Source organism: Neovison vison, chromosome 12 (genome assembly GCF_020171115.1).
Source record: "Neovison vison isolate M4711 chromosome 12, ASM_NN_V1, whole genome shotgun sequence".
Lineage (NCBI taxonomy): Eukaryota > Metazoa > Chordata > Mammalia > Carnivora > Mustelidae > Neogale > Neogale vison.
The window spans coordinates 54174649-54192422 of NC_058102.1; positions in this window are offsets into that span (position 1 = coordinate 54174649).

The following is a 17774-nucleotide window of genomic DNA, read 5'->3' on the forward strand; positions in this document are numbered from 1 at the left end:
CAATTAAACTATAACAATTAAGAACCTCAAATTGATTCTTAATAAAGAGCCAGGAAGAGAAAAGAGCCTGTGTATTTTAATTCTTAAAATATAAATATAAATGGGCACCTCGGTGGCTCAGTGGGATAAGCATCTGCCTTGGGCTCAGGTCATGATCCCAGGGTCCTGGGATGGAGCCCCACATTGGGCTCCCTATTCAGTGGTGAGTCTGCTTCTCCCTCTCCCTCTGCTCCTCCCTCTGCTTGTGATTGCTTGTTCTCTCTGTTTAATAAATACATAAAATCTTAAAATATGTGTGTGTGTGTGTGTATAATAAGACTACAAACTGCATTCTTCATGTTCTCATATGAAGATTAGAAAAATGCCCTTAAATTATATTGTGAAAACCACAAGACAATCTAAATCAAATGTTTAACTTGGACTAGGAGGACACACATTATACTTTCTGGATATATAAAATGTTTTGGCTTTGTGGTGTCTAGGTGGTTCTGTCGGTTAAGTGTCTGACTCTTGATCTGGCTCAAGTCGTGATCTCACTCTTGTGGGATCGAGCCCCATGTTAGGCTCCAAACTCAGCAGGGAGTCTACTGGAGAGTCTCTCTTTCCCTCTCCCTCTACTCCTCTTCCCCACTCTCTAAAAATCAATCAATCAATCAATCAATCACTCTCTAAAATGTTTTGGCTTTTTTCCATATACATTCAAAATAATATATTTTAATTAAATTAAAAAATAGAGATAAACATAATAAAGATTAATTGTTTTCTGTCCCAACTATCCAATCTCCCAATCCTCTTCCCATAAGGTGATTTCCTCTTGATTTTTTGTTTGCTTTTCTGCTTGGGGTGGTTTTCTATATAGTGAACCAAGCATGGTCTATTTTTTATAATTTTGACCACAATGAATCAATCTCAAGTGTTTTTATTTAGCCACAGCCAAGTATGGCTTCAGATTGTTACTTTTCACATCATCACCCTATGAGGTGCCCAGAGCCCTATCTGCCTTTATTGTGAGAACTCGGGAACATGCAAGAGCAATGAGGAAACAGAAGGTGCAAAATATGGTGGGTAATATCTAATTTCAGAGAGTAATCTATGTCAAAAATTGTCTCTACTGAGGGAGGAGAATTCCTGTAGGCTCCCAATTATAGCTCATGTGTTTTTTCAATTCCCATATCATTTCAGGGCATTTATGATGGAAAGTCCTGGATTGAAAGGACAATGCTAGTCTTCCACAGTGGTGTGTCTTTCTCGTAGCATGACCCTATCATGTTAGTGACACTGAGTCCATGGCCATCAGACCTGTTTTATTTTTATTAGTCTTCCTCCCACACTTACCTGCATACTACTTCCCTTCATCCTGAAAATATCTTTGTCATTGCTGGGATCAGAAAGACCTCTTTTATATAAAGATCTTTGTATTACATATCTCTTTTCTCTTCTAACATTATTTCTGATACATTTTCTGGGGGATAAATGTTATTTTTCTTTTGTTCTTTGCTTTTTTGTTATGAAATGGGCTAATGCACGTGGAAGGATCTAGTTGAGTGAATATCTCGGTGTTGAATGTAAAACTAATGAAAGAGGGTGAGGGAATGTCCACCCTCTCTCCAGTAATGAAATAATATTGCCAAGAATCAACTTATACTTCCTTAATTTTATCCTGTTAGTTAAGTGTGTTACTCTGAATGTATTGGTACGTGACAAATTATGACAAATTTAGAAACTTAAAACAGCACATGTTTGTATGTCATAATCTCTATGGATCAGGAGCTGGGCATGGTTTTGTCCTTAGCTCAGGACTTCACAAGGCTGGAACCAAAGTCATAGCCACACTGAATTCTCATCTGAAATGGAGTCCTCTTCCAAGTTTTTTCAGTCTGATAGAAAAATTTAGTTCCTCGTGGTTGTAGAACTGAGTGAGACATTTGCCTCCCCCGGGTTGCCTGACTGCATAGACAGTCACACTGTGGACCTTTGCTTCTTTAAGGGCAAAAGGAGTGTACTCTTCTCTGTCTCATCTCTAGAGCCTCTTTTTAAGTATTCAACTGATTAGGTCAGCTGTACCCACATTATTCTCTCTTTGATTAACTGAAAATTGGCTAATTTAGAACCCTAGTTACATTTGAGAAATAGCTTAATCTTTCCATTTAATGTAATCTAATCACAGAGCAACACCCAATCATCTTCATAAATCCCACTGAAATTCAAGGGCACGTGATCAAATGTACATCAGGGAATTTTGAGGTCATCTTAGAGCTGCCAACCATACCAACATATCCCTAAAAAATATGTTGTAAGTGCTACTATGTAGTTTATTGAAATTAAACATTGCCTTTTAATTCCCTGGTAAGATAACCAAGAATTGAATTCATATATGCCAGGACAAATAATACTTTAAACTTTTTTTCTCCAATGTATTAATTCTTCATTCCTCCACTACTGAGTTTGCCTATTAAACACAAAGTTTCTGTGTAGCTGGATTGCGACAGCTCTTTGTTTGTATCCAAGGATGCTTGAAGGTTGGTTTTTGACTCTTGGCCAGTGAGCTAGCTAAGTAAGTAACTAAGTTAACATAAAAACTAACTAGCATAAAAATTTATGGCAAGTTTTTTAAAGTTCAAACTTCTTGTGTGGAATCTAAAACCAATATATTTACTACATTTTATTTACTTATACTGGAGATAATTAGTTATATATTCTGTTTATTCTGTTCTTTCTACTGTACAATCAGACTATACAGGAAACTTCTGTCTGAGCTCTCCTAAAACCAAGTTTCTTCATATAGGAATCAGCACAAATACCAACAGTTTTATTCAGAGATGAACCATGCTTTTGTGGAAGTAAGAACTTTGGGGAGCTTGTTCCTGAATGGATTTTTGGTCCCCAACTGCTTATTAGAATTTTCTTCTGCTGTATTGTATTATTTGTTTTTTAAAAAAGCCTTATATGGGTATGCTTATTAAAGCTTTATGATTTCTTTCAATTATCTAAATCTGGAAATTTTTGGAACATTTAAACCCTCTTTTTTCCTTTCCATAATTTTGGACCTTTTGAATGTTTTCTATTTATGTCTTAGTGTAGGGGTTAGAAAGCTTTCTCTGAAGAACCGGCTGGTAAATATTTTCAACTTCGTGCAGGTTGGCCAATAGTCATCACATGCCTGCCAGGCATGGCAGACCTCAGAGATGGTCCTTTGGGATCATCTGCTGTGCTGCCCAATGGCCCCCATCCTGATTCTGGGCATATCACTTCCTTGTTGTTCTTTGTAGTTAATTATATAAATATGTAACCCTGAACAGGTTAGTCTGGCTTATTTTTTGAGCTGTATGTGAATAAAACTTCCCATTTATGTTGAAAAAAAAAAAAGAAAAAGGCAGATGGTTTCTAGTGAGGGCTTACAGGGGGTGAGAAACATGTTGTTAGAAACTGGTGTAAGAAATTCTTACTGTGGGTCAGGTGTAGCATCACTGTCATCTGCAATATGTGAGATGATAGGAAATATACCTAATAAATTGAGTGAACCAGCTAAAGTTATTTCTAGCCTGACTGCTGAAGATAAGGCCTGGTTTCTTCTTCTTGCTTAGATTACCAATGCAATAGGAGACACATTAACAAAGGAGAGGCCTTTAAAACAAGGAGCCAGAGCTCACTGTTTTTTTTTTTTTTTAAAGATTTTATTTATTTGAGAGTGAGCATGAGAGGGAGAAGTTCAGAGGGAGAAGCAGACTCTTGGCAGACCTGGGAGCCCGATGTGGGACTCGATCCCATGACTCCAGAATCATGACCTGAGCTGAAGGCAGTTGCTTAACCAACTGAGCCAACCAGGCACCCCGAGCTCACTGGTTTTGAAGATTCTCAAGCTTCTTCTAAAGTTAAAAAAAAAAAAAAAATCAAAAAAGCTAATTATGAATTCTGAGTGAAGATCAATTTCAGGGTGCTCTCAGGGAAGTACAACGTAAGGCAAAAGCTATGGGTATAACTGTAAAACTCTCTGTTAAGTTTACAGAAAGAGCAAAAGTGGTGCCTCAGTTCAGAGAAAAGATATGTAAAGAGTACACTTCAACTAGCCATCTAGAAAGCTTGGTATTTTTTCGCAGTTATCTCAGCAGGAGCTCTCTGCAGAGAAGCTCAAAGAGATGAATGTGTTTGGGCTTTTGGGAATGAAGTGAACCCCAGTGAAATTCACAGGAGCCTCCAAAACATTTTTAAAATAATTATTATCAGCCCAAGCATGGCTAGTTTGAACTGAAAAGGACAGAGACAGTAAAAAAACAAACACCTAATACAAACACACATATATACATACATACAAAGATACATAAATGAAAATCTAGGTCTCCCCAAATATTTGCAAGTAGGAAGCACCTAAGAAAACTATGAAGCCACAAACAAATGCTGCCTTTCATTAAAAAGAAAGAATGATTTAAGTGAGAGAACCAAGAACCTAGCAGGTTGGACCAAGAGTTATGCAGAGATATTTCAGGGCAAAATAGGACAAAATCCTAACCAAGTATCCTTGATATATTATTGTATATTATTATTATATTCTGTTTAAAGTACTATATATATAGATACATATAACTATTTTTATATTATGTACATACAGATATACATTTGTCTATCAATTGCCTATCAACCCTCTTTTTATCATCATGTAACATCTATGGCGCATTTTCTTTTTCCATTCATCTGTCAAAGGGCATTTAGGTTGGCTCTACATCTTGGCTGTGATGAATAGCTCTGCAATGAATGTAGGAGTGTTAATATCTCTTTCAATTCTGATTTTATTCTTTTGAATACATATTCAAAAAAGGACTGCTGGATCATATGGTATTTTTATTTTTAATTTTTTGAAGAATCTCCATACTGTTTTTGCCAGCTGTCACACCATTGTGCATTCCCACTAAGAGTATACAAATGTTTCAATTTTTCCATATTCTGGTCAACACTTGTCTTTTTTTTTTTTTTCTTAATCTCTATTCTAATAGGTGTTAGAGATGGTATCTTTCTGTGGTTTTGATTAGCATTTCCCTAATAATTAATATTGTTAAGCATTCTTTTATGTGCTTGTTGACATTTGTAAATCTTCCTTAGGAAAATGCTTATTCAAAATTAAGTCCATGTTTAAATTGTTATTAGTTTTTTTCATGTAGAATTGTAAGAATTACTTATCTATTTTGGAAATTAACCTTCTATCAGATATATGGTTTGCAAATATTTATCCTATTTCATAAGTTGTTTTGTCACCCTTCTGATGGTTTCCTTGATGTGCAGAAGGTTTTTAGTTTGATACAATCCCACTTGTCTATTTTTGCCTGTACTTCTGTGTCATATCCAAGAAATAATTACCAAGACCAATGTCATGAAGGTTTTTGTTTATATTTTCTTTTAGGAGATTTATCGTTTCAGATCTTTTGGTAAGTTTTTAATCCACTTTGTGTTGATTTTTGTATATGGTATGAGCTAAGAGTCCAATTTTGTCCTTTGCATGTGGATATCCCAGTTTTCCCAGAACCATTTACGACAGACACAATCTTTTTCTCATTGTGTATTCTTGCCACCCTGTCAAAGATCAGTTGACTGTACATGAGTGGATTTATCTCCAGGATCTCTGTTCGGTTGATCTATGCGTCTGTTTTCAGCCAGTACCATATTGTTTGGGTTGCTATAGCTTTATCATATAATTTAAAATCCGGAAGTTTGATGTCTCCAGCTTCGTTCTTCTTGTGTAAGATTGCTTTGACTATTTGAGATCTTTTTTCAGTCCACAGAAATTTTAGGATTTTTTTCTAGTTCTGTACAAAACATCACTGGTATTTTGATGGACATTGCATGGAATCTGAATATCATTTTTTGTAATATGGACATTTTAACAATATAAAGTCCTCTGATCTCACCAATCAGCCTGGCCAGATACTCTGCAGTACCTCCAACCTTTGTGTTAAGTTCAACCCATTTTATTCTTAGAAGCTCCCAGTCATCTACTGTAGGCAAGTCTTCAGTGCTTTGACATAAGGGACACTGATTCCAGTTCCTGAGGAAACCTATGTGGAAGTTGGTTATCAGATACTCTTTCCACTCTTTTACTTTCTAGGGAGAAGTTGGGAGCTGGAGTATTTTGTCCACCCATTTTGTGTTGGGCCAGCGAGTGGATCTGCGGAGCTATGACAGCTTCTATTTCACACCATCATCTCTGTTCTCATTGGTAATAGGCAATGAGACTCTGCTGGGTTACATTAGCACTCCAAGACAGGCTAGACAGAAGTCAATCCTATGGGAAATGTTCCCAGAAATTAGAACATTGGATGTGTAGTCTACCTCTTTTCCTCCACAGGGAGAAGCTGGGAGTCAGAGTTTATTATTTTCTCACTCACTGTTGAGCGGGCTATGAAGGCTTTGAGATTAGGATGACTGCCAGCCCACACCACTGTCACAGTTCTCACTGGCCACAGGAGGCTAGATTTTGTTGGGTGTTATCAACACTCTGAAATAGCCTAGGCAGAATCCAGTCTTTTCGGTAGACTATGAAAAGTCAGGGCACTAAGACACTCAGTCTACCTCTTCCTTCCACAGAGATAGAGGAGAGCTGATTGCATAGACCTGAGCCAGGGTGAACATTATGACGAGAGGGTGTCTCAATTTTCCCTACTGGCTTCAAAGTGGGTAGTTTTGCACTCACCCAGGTTACATGAAGCCTCTCAGTTAGTTTTAGAATTTCTCACAAAGGGATTCTACCCATGAATTGTTATTGAATTGGTGTGTTTGTGGTTGGAAGGATGGCCAAGGACTTCCTGTTTTGCTCTCTTGCTGATGTCATTTGGCTAATTTTTTTTTCCCTAGAAGAAAAAAATGAAAATATGCACACTATATATTCCTAATTCACATGTATTTATATATACATATTTCCAGCCTTAAGTGATATAAAATAGAAATACTTATCCACTCAATTTCTAATTTATATCTAAATCAGATTTGAATTGCAATCAAGTGCAGTTTAACTGGGTTTAAATGGACAAAAATAACACCCTGTGTAAGTGAAAGAATAGTGGCTGGCTTCATCTCATGACTGGGAGAACAATCGCCATTGTAAATAATGCCATAAAACATCTCCTTATAACACTACCTGGGACTTTTAATATTTCCTAATTACCTGTTGGGGCTTTCTGAACAATATCCTTTGAGATGTTTCTGGCTCCTGTACAACCCATGTTGTAAAACCCAATGTGATATTCTTTCTCTGTACATTTTTACTTGCCCCAGCATTAAAGTTGTTAGACTTGCATTTTTTCAGCTGTTATGGGCTACAGATGTTTGTGAAAGCACTAAACAAGTAACACAGATGTGCTGTGAGAGAGCCAATTGTATGTACAGAACACAGTCACCTCAGTTTAACATTTCGAATGCTTAGTCACTGAAAACTTATGAGTCTTCCATACTAGCTTTTGCTGGATAAGAGTACAAAGTATATTTTAGAGTACGGATCCAAAAGAAAGGGTATTTTAATAAATATACTAGCTAAGTCTCCAGTTTCATATTACAAAGATGTTGTCTGATTTCAAATTTATCTCCCAACTCTCGCCCAAATACATAAACTCAGTAAGAAAAGCAAATAAACCACACAAGACCCATGACCTTTCAGCAACTCCTGATACAGACTACCACAACCTCCAAATTAACCATAAGCAGAGAAAAGAAATTTTATGGCGTTCTTGCTCTAGCCAACTACTTAATGCATATACGGTGCAGCGTCAGGGGATTTCTATGAATAAGATAACAAAAGGTGCCAATGAAGCACAGACAGAATCAATCCAGGAAGATAAAACTGCAATAAGAAATTCCAAAATATTTAACAGAGTTTGGAACTCAGTATTTCATAAAGGATTTGAAATGTAAGACATAGGAGAAACTTGGAAAAACACTTTTTTCCCCCTTTGGGAGAAGCAGATAATAATGAGGGGGTTGTGCTTCTTACTTGTGAAAGTAAATAATAATAATAAATAATAATAATTATGGGGATTTAAGGATCTTGAGGAAAGGAAAAAGAAAAAAGACATGCCTTTCCCTGCATGCTGCACCTCTCATGTCCACACCATCCGTAAAGGAAACTGCACAGACAGGGCAGAACTGACAGAAGAGGGAGCTCTCTGACTAGGAACCTTGACCAGTACATGAGTAGGGATAGGAAAAACAACAACAACAACAATAACAAAAACCAAAAAACAGACTGTGTCAACATGTGTTGGAGGGGATGTGGAGAAAGGGGGAACCCTCTTACACTGTTGGTGGGAATGCAAGTTGGTACAGCTTCTTTGGAGAACAGTGTGGAGATTCCTCAAGAAATTAAAAATAGAACTTCCCTATGACCCTGCCATTGCACTCCTGGTATTTACCCCAAAGATACAGATGTCGTGAAAAGAAGGGCCATCTGTACCCCAATGTTTATAGCAGCAATGGCCACGGTCGCCAAACTATGGAAAGAACAAGATGGCCTTCAACGGACGAATGGATAAGGAAGATGTGGTCCATATACACTATGGAGTATTATGCCTCCATCAGAAAGGATGAATACCCAACTTTTGTAGCAACATGGACGGGACTGGAAGAGATTATGCTGAGTGAAATAAGTCAAGCAGAGAGAGTCAATTATCATATGGTTTCACTTATTTGTGGAGCATAACAAATAGCATGGAGGACATGGGGAGACAGAGAGGAGAAGGGAGTTGGAGGAAATTGGAAGGGGAGGTGAACCATGAGAGACTATGGACTCTGAAAAACAATCTGAGGGTTTTGAAGGGGTGGGGGGGTGGGAGGCCGGGGTACCAGGTGGTGGGTATTCTAGAGGGCATGGATTGTATGGAGCACTGGGTGTGGTGAAAAAAATAATGAATACTGTTATGCTGAAAATAAATAAAAAATAAATTTAAAAAAACAGACTGTGTCTGTAGAAAATATCTTTAGCAATTCAAGAATAAGAACAAAATATTTTCTACCTCCAAAATAATCATCCATCTAAAAAAGAAAACAACCACAAAGCTGATGAAAACAGCAGTGCCACACAAAAATTAAATACAAGAGCCTCACACGGTCATAAAAAAGAACAGAAGTGCCAAAAAATAAAAGGTTGAAATGAAGCAGAAGTCAATGAAACTCAGAAAAGCAGTAAATTGACCAAAGTAAAGCAAGGATTTACAAGACAAATGGAAATATAAGAAAGCAGGTGTTCAAGCCCCCATACTAGACAAAGAGGTATACCTAAAGAGAATTAATCGAGACCAAGAAGACTCTCTATAATTTTAAAAGATAACAGGCTACTATGAATATTAATAATTATGAATCTATTCAGTAAGTAATAGTGACTAAATATTATAAAAATTATAGTCGATATGAGAAGAAATAGGCAGTAACACATTACTGAAAGGTGATTTTAATAGGCCACTGTCAATATAGGACAGCAAGTTGGAACAGAATAAGTTATGTTATAAATGCTCTAAATAACATAGTCAACATCGTAGATAATTTAGACACTTACTGACTACTATACCTGGAGAGTAGAAAATATACCTTCTTTTCAAATGCATTTGAAGCATCCACAAAAAAAAATGTATGGATGCTTTTTGATCTGGATATAGTTCATACATACACTTAAGTGTGTGTATGTATTTATGTACAGTTATGTATATGTTTTGAGTATTCTAAAGCATTTTGTTTTGCAGAAAAACTCTTAAGGTAGCCCATTGGAGTTAGGAAGATAGCATAGATGCCAATTATCTGCACTCTTTATTATTATTGTTCCGGTGGTGTTAGCCAATATAAGTAGGCTAAAAAAAAAAGATTAAAAAAAACCTCCATATTTGCACCTGTGTGATAATATACCCAAATAATATGAGATAGTTGATGATAAGCCTAACTCTTATAATAAGAAATTCAGTAAGTTAACAGATTGTGGAGTTAATACGCAAAAATAAGTAACATCCAGGGTGCTTGGGTGGCTCAACTGATAAGCATCTGTCTTCCACTCAGATCCTTATCTCCAGGTCCTGGGATCTAGCCCTGCAATGGCCTCCCTGCTCAGAAAAGAGTCTACTTCTCTCTCTCTTCCTCTCTCCCTGCTCAGGCTCTCTCTCTTAAATAAATAAGTAAATAAAATCTTTAAAAAAATAAACAACATCTATTTATACAACTAAAACCACTGAGAAGACATGATGAAGGAAAAAACTGTATTTATAATCATTATAAATAAGATGAGATATTTAACAAGGACTATTTAGAATCTATTTTTTAAAAATGTGAAACATTCCTGGAAGACAAAAAATAGACTTTGAAAAGGTAAGAATATCTATTTTTGGTTGGGATCTTTTCTTAATTTAATTTGTACATTTGAATGGATCCCCCAAAACCGAAAGACTGAGAGATCTGGGCAAGTTGACATTGAAGTTCCATATGGGAAAATAAACATGGCATACATAGACAGCAAAAGCATAGCTATGAGGAAGTGCTATACCTACTAATTATTGAAACATACTTCAAAAACCTCCATTTAAAATAGCATGGTTAGTCAAGATACACAAATAGAACAAAGGAATAGAATACGAAGGTCAAAAATAGTCACAACTACATATAAAAATTCAGATTATGATAAAGGTGGTGATCTTAAATCATGGGGTACATGTTGTTTGGACAACTGGATAGCTATTTGCAAAAGGTTAAAATTAGATATATTTCTCAAACCATATACAGGAGTTAGCGTCAGAGGGATTATAAAATTAAATAAATAAAATGAGACCTGATAAATGGAAGAAAACTGGATATATTTCTCTATGATCTAGGAAAAGGCTTTCTAATTATCCTAAAAATTTCAATGCTATAAATGTAATTTTTGAAAAAATATGGCTACCTAAATTTATTTTAATTTGCATAGCAAAAAATACCAAAATTAAAGTCAACATACACATGAAAAACTTGGGAAAAAATTTACAATATACATTAAAAGATAAAAGATGATATTCTTAACATATAGAGAATGTTTAAAGACTGAGGAAAAAAGACCAAAAATCCCCTAGCAAAAACCTGGGCAAAACCCCATGAATAATTATTTCATATAAGTGACCATTAAACTGAGAAAATAAACTTCAATCATCATAAGAGAAATGCAAACTAAAATCATAATGAGATTCTATTTTTCATTTGCCAGATAAGCAAAAATTCTAAAGCTTGATGAAGTTGAGGGGAAATAGATGTTTTCATATACTGCTCTTGGGAATGCTAAAGGCTACATCCCCATGGAGGAAGTGTCTCTTTTCCTCTCTTCTCCCCCTCTGCCTACCCTTCTCTATAGATGAAGAGTTACAGATATTGATACAGGAATAGGTATAGCTATAGAGCTATTGTTATGGGCAAAAACAGAGACACCCAACATACCCAATTGCATATTCATGTACTCCTTAGATCAGCAATCCATCTCCAAGGAATTTATTTTGAAGGTGATGTGTAAGTGGAAAGAAATAGAAAACCACAGGACATACATGTGCAGGGAAAGAAGGCTGGAGAAGAGACAGTATAACGTATCACTTAGGGGTACTCTCTGAAACAAGATTTCCTGGGTCTATAATTTGTGTAACTCTGGACAAGTTATTTTTTCTCAGTTTACACCTCGATTTCTCAGTTAGAAAAATGAAAGCATTAAAACATCTTCCTTCCAGATTTGTTCTGAAGAATCAGTGAGTTAGTTTAAGCAAAGTACATGTAATTAAAATGGCCCACACACAAATGTTAACTCTTTCTAAGGGAGGAACATAATTTTTGTAATAAAAATTACCTTAAAAGTTATCTTTATTTGGTTATCTTTTGTTCAAATATTTGAATGCATTTTTTTTCAAAATGATATTTGTTTTCATGGATTAAAACAAAACAGCAAAATGAAAGAATTTTTTCTCATCTTTGTAGGTTTGAATTTAAAAAATCTTGTAAGTGCTATCCTTCTACTTATTTTTAGAAGTAAGTATACTTTCTACTTCTTAATCATAGTCTTATCCATTGCTCACAGAGGCACTGAATAAACATTTATATGTATGATTTTTGTTTATCATCTTTAAAAATTTTTTCTACCCACATCTTTTTTCATTTTTTTTAGAAGATTTTCTTTACCTATTTGACAGAGAGAAAGCACAAGCAAGGGGAGAAAGATAAGCAGGCTCCCTGCTGAGCTAGGAGCCCAACATTGGGCTCGAGGACAGACTGAGCCATTCACCCTCTCTACCAGCATCTTTTGGATTTCTTACTTGCAGCTCAAATCCATGATCTGGCACCACTCTTCTCTCTCCTGCACTCATAGTGTCCCTTGGATACATCTTAGGACATCATTTTTTAAAAAAATTTAAATTTGATTAATTAACATATAATGTATTATTTTGGGGGTACAAATCTGTGTTTTATCAGTCTTATATAATACCCAGTGCTCACCATAACACATACTTTCCTCAGTGTTCATCAGCCCGCGACACTATCCCCTCTCCCTCCCCTTCCAGCAACCCTGTTTGTTTCCTGAGATAAGAGTCTCATGGTTTGTCTCCCTCCCTGCCTCTCTCCCAATAGTTTGGCTATTGAAGAACACCATAACTTCTGCCAAGCAAAGGAAATCATCAACAAAACGAAAAGGTAATCTACCAAATGGGAGAAAGTATTTGCAAACTATGTATCTGCTAGGGAGTTAGTATCCAAAATATCCGAACAATTTTATGCTTCTTGGTATAAAATAATTTAAAAAGTTAATTATCCAAGCTTTTAATGCCACTTTGTCTCTATATCTTATTTTAATATATTTTTTAATCCTTAAGTCCCATAGGTAGGAATGGAGTCTGTCTAATAAATGTTTTTCCTGAAGATGTTAGAAACTGAAAACCTGTCAAGGTCTGAGATATAGTTTGTTGAGGATGATTATTGGGTAGTTACAAGACTTATGTTCTGTGCTTGTTATTTGTTTTGTGATGGAGTTGATGGCTATAAATAATATACAAAGAAGTATTCTTTATTTTAACTTTTGTATTGAGATATAATCAATTTATTATGCTAGATTCAGGTATACAACATTCTGTTCAGTATTTTTATATATTACAAAATGATCACCATTATATGTCGAGTTTACATGCATTACCTCACATAGTTACACTTTTTTTTCTTGTAATGAGAACTTTTAAGGTCTTTTAGTAACTTTCAAATATTCAAACCATTAATAACTGTAGTCACCATGCTGTACATTACATCCCCATGACTTATTTAATTTATATATGGAAGTTTGCACCTTTTGACCCCCTTCACCCATTTTGACTATCCTCCCCACTGCGGTGAGTGCTCAAGTTTTTTTTTTTTTTAGATTCCACATATGTAAGTGAGAGCATATGACATTTGTCTGTCTTCGTCTGATTTATTTCACTTAGCATAATGCCCTGGAAGCTCCAACTATATTATCACAAATGGGAAGGTGTCCATTTCTATGACTAAATAATATTCTATTTGGTACATATTTATATGTGTGTGTGTGTGTGAGAGAGAGAGAGAGAGACATTTTCTTCAGCCATTCATCCATTGGTGGACCCTTAGTTTGTCTCCATATCTTGGCTATTATAAATAATACTGCAATAAACATGGGAGTCCAGATACCTCTTGAGTTTGTATTTTTGTTTTCTTCAAGTAACTACTCAGAAGTAAAATTGCAGGATCACATGAGAGTTCAAACAGCACACAAGGGTCCTCTTTTCTACACATTCTCACCAACACTTTCTTTCTTTCTTTCTTTTCGTTCTTTCGGATATAAGCCTAACTAAGGAATTGATATATATGATAGGCTCACTAAAATAAATATTTTTAACACTAGAACTCCCAATGGGCAGATTATTCAGAAGACTAAAAATAGTCAATATGTTCATTAAAGAACAGTTCAAATTGAAATAGCTGAAGAAAACGTGGATTAAAACTATAGTGTATACATTGTTTGCCTATGGAATTTTACACTTGATAGTAACAGACTTAATGACAAACTATATATTCTGATATTTTCTTCTTCTAGAAAAAAATAGGAATAGAAATAAATTCAATATCTGAAAAGTACAGAATAGTCAAATTATGATATAGCTTGAATATTATACAATTTGCAAACATTTTTTTAAAAGTATAATGACTTGTTAAAACACCAAAAACTGTTTTAAATAGATAAAATAGAGATAGCAGAGGTAAGAAAAAAACAGAATGATGGTGTGGCTTCTGAGTGAAACAACATTATATTTTGATTTCTTTTTTTATTTTTTCTCAAATTTTCAAATATGATAAAACTATTGCATATAGCTTAAATATTTTATTTGAAAAATGGAATATTTCATTCTTATGTTTGATATTAAAGTTAATAAGAACCATTAACTCCAGGACATTTTGATATAATGAATTGGCCAATGTGTAAAATCATACAACCGTGTAAGTTCTAGACATACCTTTGGAGTTTGATTGTGAAAGGTTCAGAAACTGGGGCACCTGAGTGGCTGCCTTCAGCTCAGGTCATGATCACAGGGTGCTGGGATTGAGTCCCACCTTGGGCTCCTTGCTCAGTAGGGAATTTTCTTCTCCCTCTCCCTCTGCCCCTCCTGGTGCACTCTCTCTCCGTATCCCTCTCTCTCTTGCTCTCAAATAATTAAATAAATGAATTCTTAAAAAAAGAATACATTTAAATAACTAGCAAAAAACAACCACCAACAACAAAAAATTTGAATGAAATGGAAACAAATTAAATCTGTGTCAAATTAGTGACACTACCATACAGAAAAAAAGAGCTCAAGTGGCTGAAATACAACGGTTTGTCATTATTGTTTTTGCTGTTCATCCAAAATATTCTATGGACAAAACCACTTGCAAGCAATTTAAAACAGTATGTGACAATCTTTTTAGTTATAATATTGGTAATCATATTTTGAAATTATTATATGTATGATATAGAAAAAGTACATATGCAATTGTATTAATATCATAAAAGAACAAGAATTACAGTGTAGGAAAAGGATACAACTAGAAAAATCAAAGTGTTTAGGTAAAGTGCCCATCATTTAAAATTTGAATTGAAGTATTGAAGTATGTCTTTTAAAATTATGTAAATATTTCTTGGCTTGATACATCAAAAGTTATCGAAGCAATGGCATTCCAGTATTAATGAACACTCCCAGTGCCCACATTATCATGTCCAAATATTAACCATCCTTAATAGCAACAGGATTCTTTGGAGAAATAAGTAATTTCTGATAGGGCAGTGAGCATACATGCGCAGACACACAAACAAATTTCATTAGGATAATTAGTTGTGCCAGATTACAAAAGAAGTTCTACTACATAAACCTTACCTGGAAACAGTGTGAAAAGGACTCATTAGTCAACTTAAAGGTGTTTCCACTGGCAATTTTAAATTTTGAAATGGCAAAATAGCAATAGGTTTAAATAGAATATCATAATAATTATTATAAATGGACACAAATAAAATATCAAAGTGCATGAATTTATTATTGCATTTGGACAGTTATTGTCTGCTGCTTCCTGTCGGTGAACGGGAGAAGAATGAGGCACAAACAAGTCAGCTGCAAGAGAAAGGGAGCAGGGGACAACAGTAGAAATGACTGCTGCCCCGAACAACTCCTCAGTCCCGCTTTTATGAGATAGAAACGGTAACCAACAGAAGAGCCAAAGAAGGCCAAACAGTAGTCATATGCCTTGTAGATAAACAAGAAGGAGGGCAAAATATGTCTGGACAAGTAGTATAAAGTTTATAGTTGAACAAGCACATTCACGTTATCCTCCCCGCTAAGGTATTTTTCTTAGAACAAGGTATGGAAGAGGAGTGGGAAAGCAGAATGAAATTTGCACAGTCTCAAACTATCATTAAACTAGAAATAAGAAACAATGAATGTGTGTGTATGCACTTATGCTTATGTGTGTTTGGTTGAATGAGCATTGAAAATGTGTAAGAAAAGTAGTTACCTACCCACAAGGCTGTAATAAGCTTTGGGAGAGGGCAACTAATGTCATTACGGTTTTTATCATTACTCTTTTAGCTAAATATACAAACAAGTTCTTCATGAATATTTTTTCATTTTTACTTCTTGACCAAATTTTTTCAGGATTTTACTATATCATATTGACTTAATCAATCATATTTTAATGTTTTCCTGTTATACTACCTGCAGATATTTTAAATTTTCCCTTAGAGTTATAAATTCTTCATTGAGCAACTTTGAATATGAAGTGTTTTTCTTTTTTAGGTTTATTTCTATTGAATTGATTTCCAGTAGTGAAATTCTGATTAAAAGAGGATTAATATTAAATAGAATTTTATAATACTGGCCTAACAGATTTTAGTATATCTTTCTAAATAATATTCTCAAGTGTAATTAATTGCATACTTAGGACAATTGCAATTAAAGCTTTTCTTCTTCTTTTTTCTTTCTTAATTGATTAATGGCTTTGCTTAACAATAGTTAAAACTTTGTGGATTTTCTGTTTTCTTTATTTTATACATTACAAGAATGGATTTTCAAGACACATTATAATAATGTATATTTATTATTTATAATTATTTTTAACTTCCTATTTATTTTCATTATTAAATTAAAATTGAATATGAAGTTAGTGTTTGAGGGAGTCAGATATGTTCTTTCTCTTGAAATTTATTTTATCAATATTTAGCTATAAAGTTCTTCTGCTTCCTTATATGTGATATTTTGTATTTATTCTTTTTCCTGAATTAATTATGCAATTAATAAGGGGTTACTGTCCTTTTTCCCACATATTGTTTATTTTCTGACTTAGTAGCTTAAAATGTGATTTTTCTGAGGTTAATGAGAAATGACCCCAGATTAATTAGATAAAAAATCATTGAAAATGTTAAGGAAGGCGCAAAATGAATACAAAATTTTAACTAACCCAAGCTAAAACAATGCTGAAATTGTCAAAATGTTTTAAATGTTTTCTATCACACAAAATGAGATTATTTTAAGAAATTGAATTTTAGGGACACCTGGGTGCCTTAGTCATTAAGTGTCTGCCTTTGGCTTGGATCATGGTCCTGGGGTCCTGGGATCGAGCCTTATATCGGGCTCCCTGCTCAGAGGGAAGCCTGCTTCTCCCTCACCCACTCGCCCTGCTGGTGTTTCCTCTCTCATTGTCTCTCCCTCGGTCAAATAAATAAATGAAATCTTAATCTTTAAAAAAATTTTATTTTATTTTTTCAGTGTTCCAAGATTCATTGTTTATGTATCACACCCCGTGCTCCATGCAATACATGCCCTCCTTAATACCCACCACCAGGCTCACCCATCCCTCCCCCAAACCCTCTTTTAAAAAATAAGAAATTGAATTTTATAGGAAAGTGAATAATACATTGATTGATATTTGTAGTTTTTTTTGTTTTTTTGTTTTTTTTTTTTTTAGGTAATATGACTCATGAGAATGATCTTGGGGAACTGATGGCTTACTGATCATAAATGCTGAAGTTACTGTGAAAAATCACACATACACCACCTAGTGATGAAAAATATTACCTGCTCTAGAACTGAAAGGGTTAATAAAGAGACATCACAAAAGTGTTAATAAAAATAATATTTCCAGAATATTAAAGTACGCTGAAAGTAATTAAAAAGTCTGAAGTTACTTTCTCATTTATCAATTATGTATATTCAATTACATCTTGACAGTTCAAGGGTTGAGTGAAACTGATTGGGTATTCATGCAAATATTTTAAGAAACTT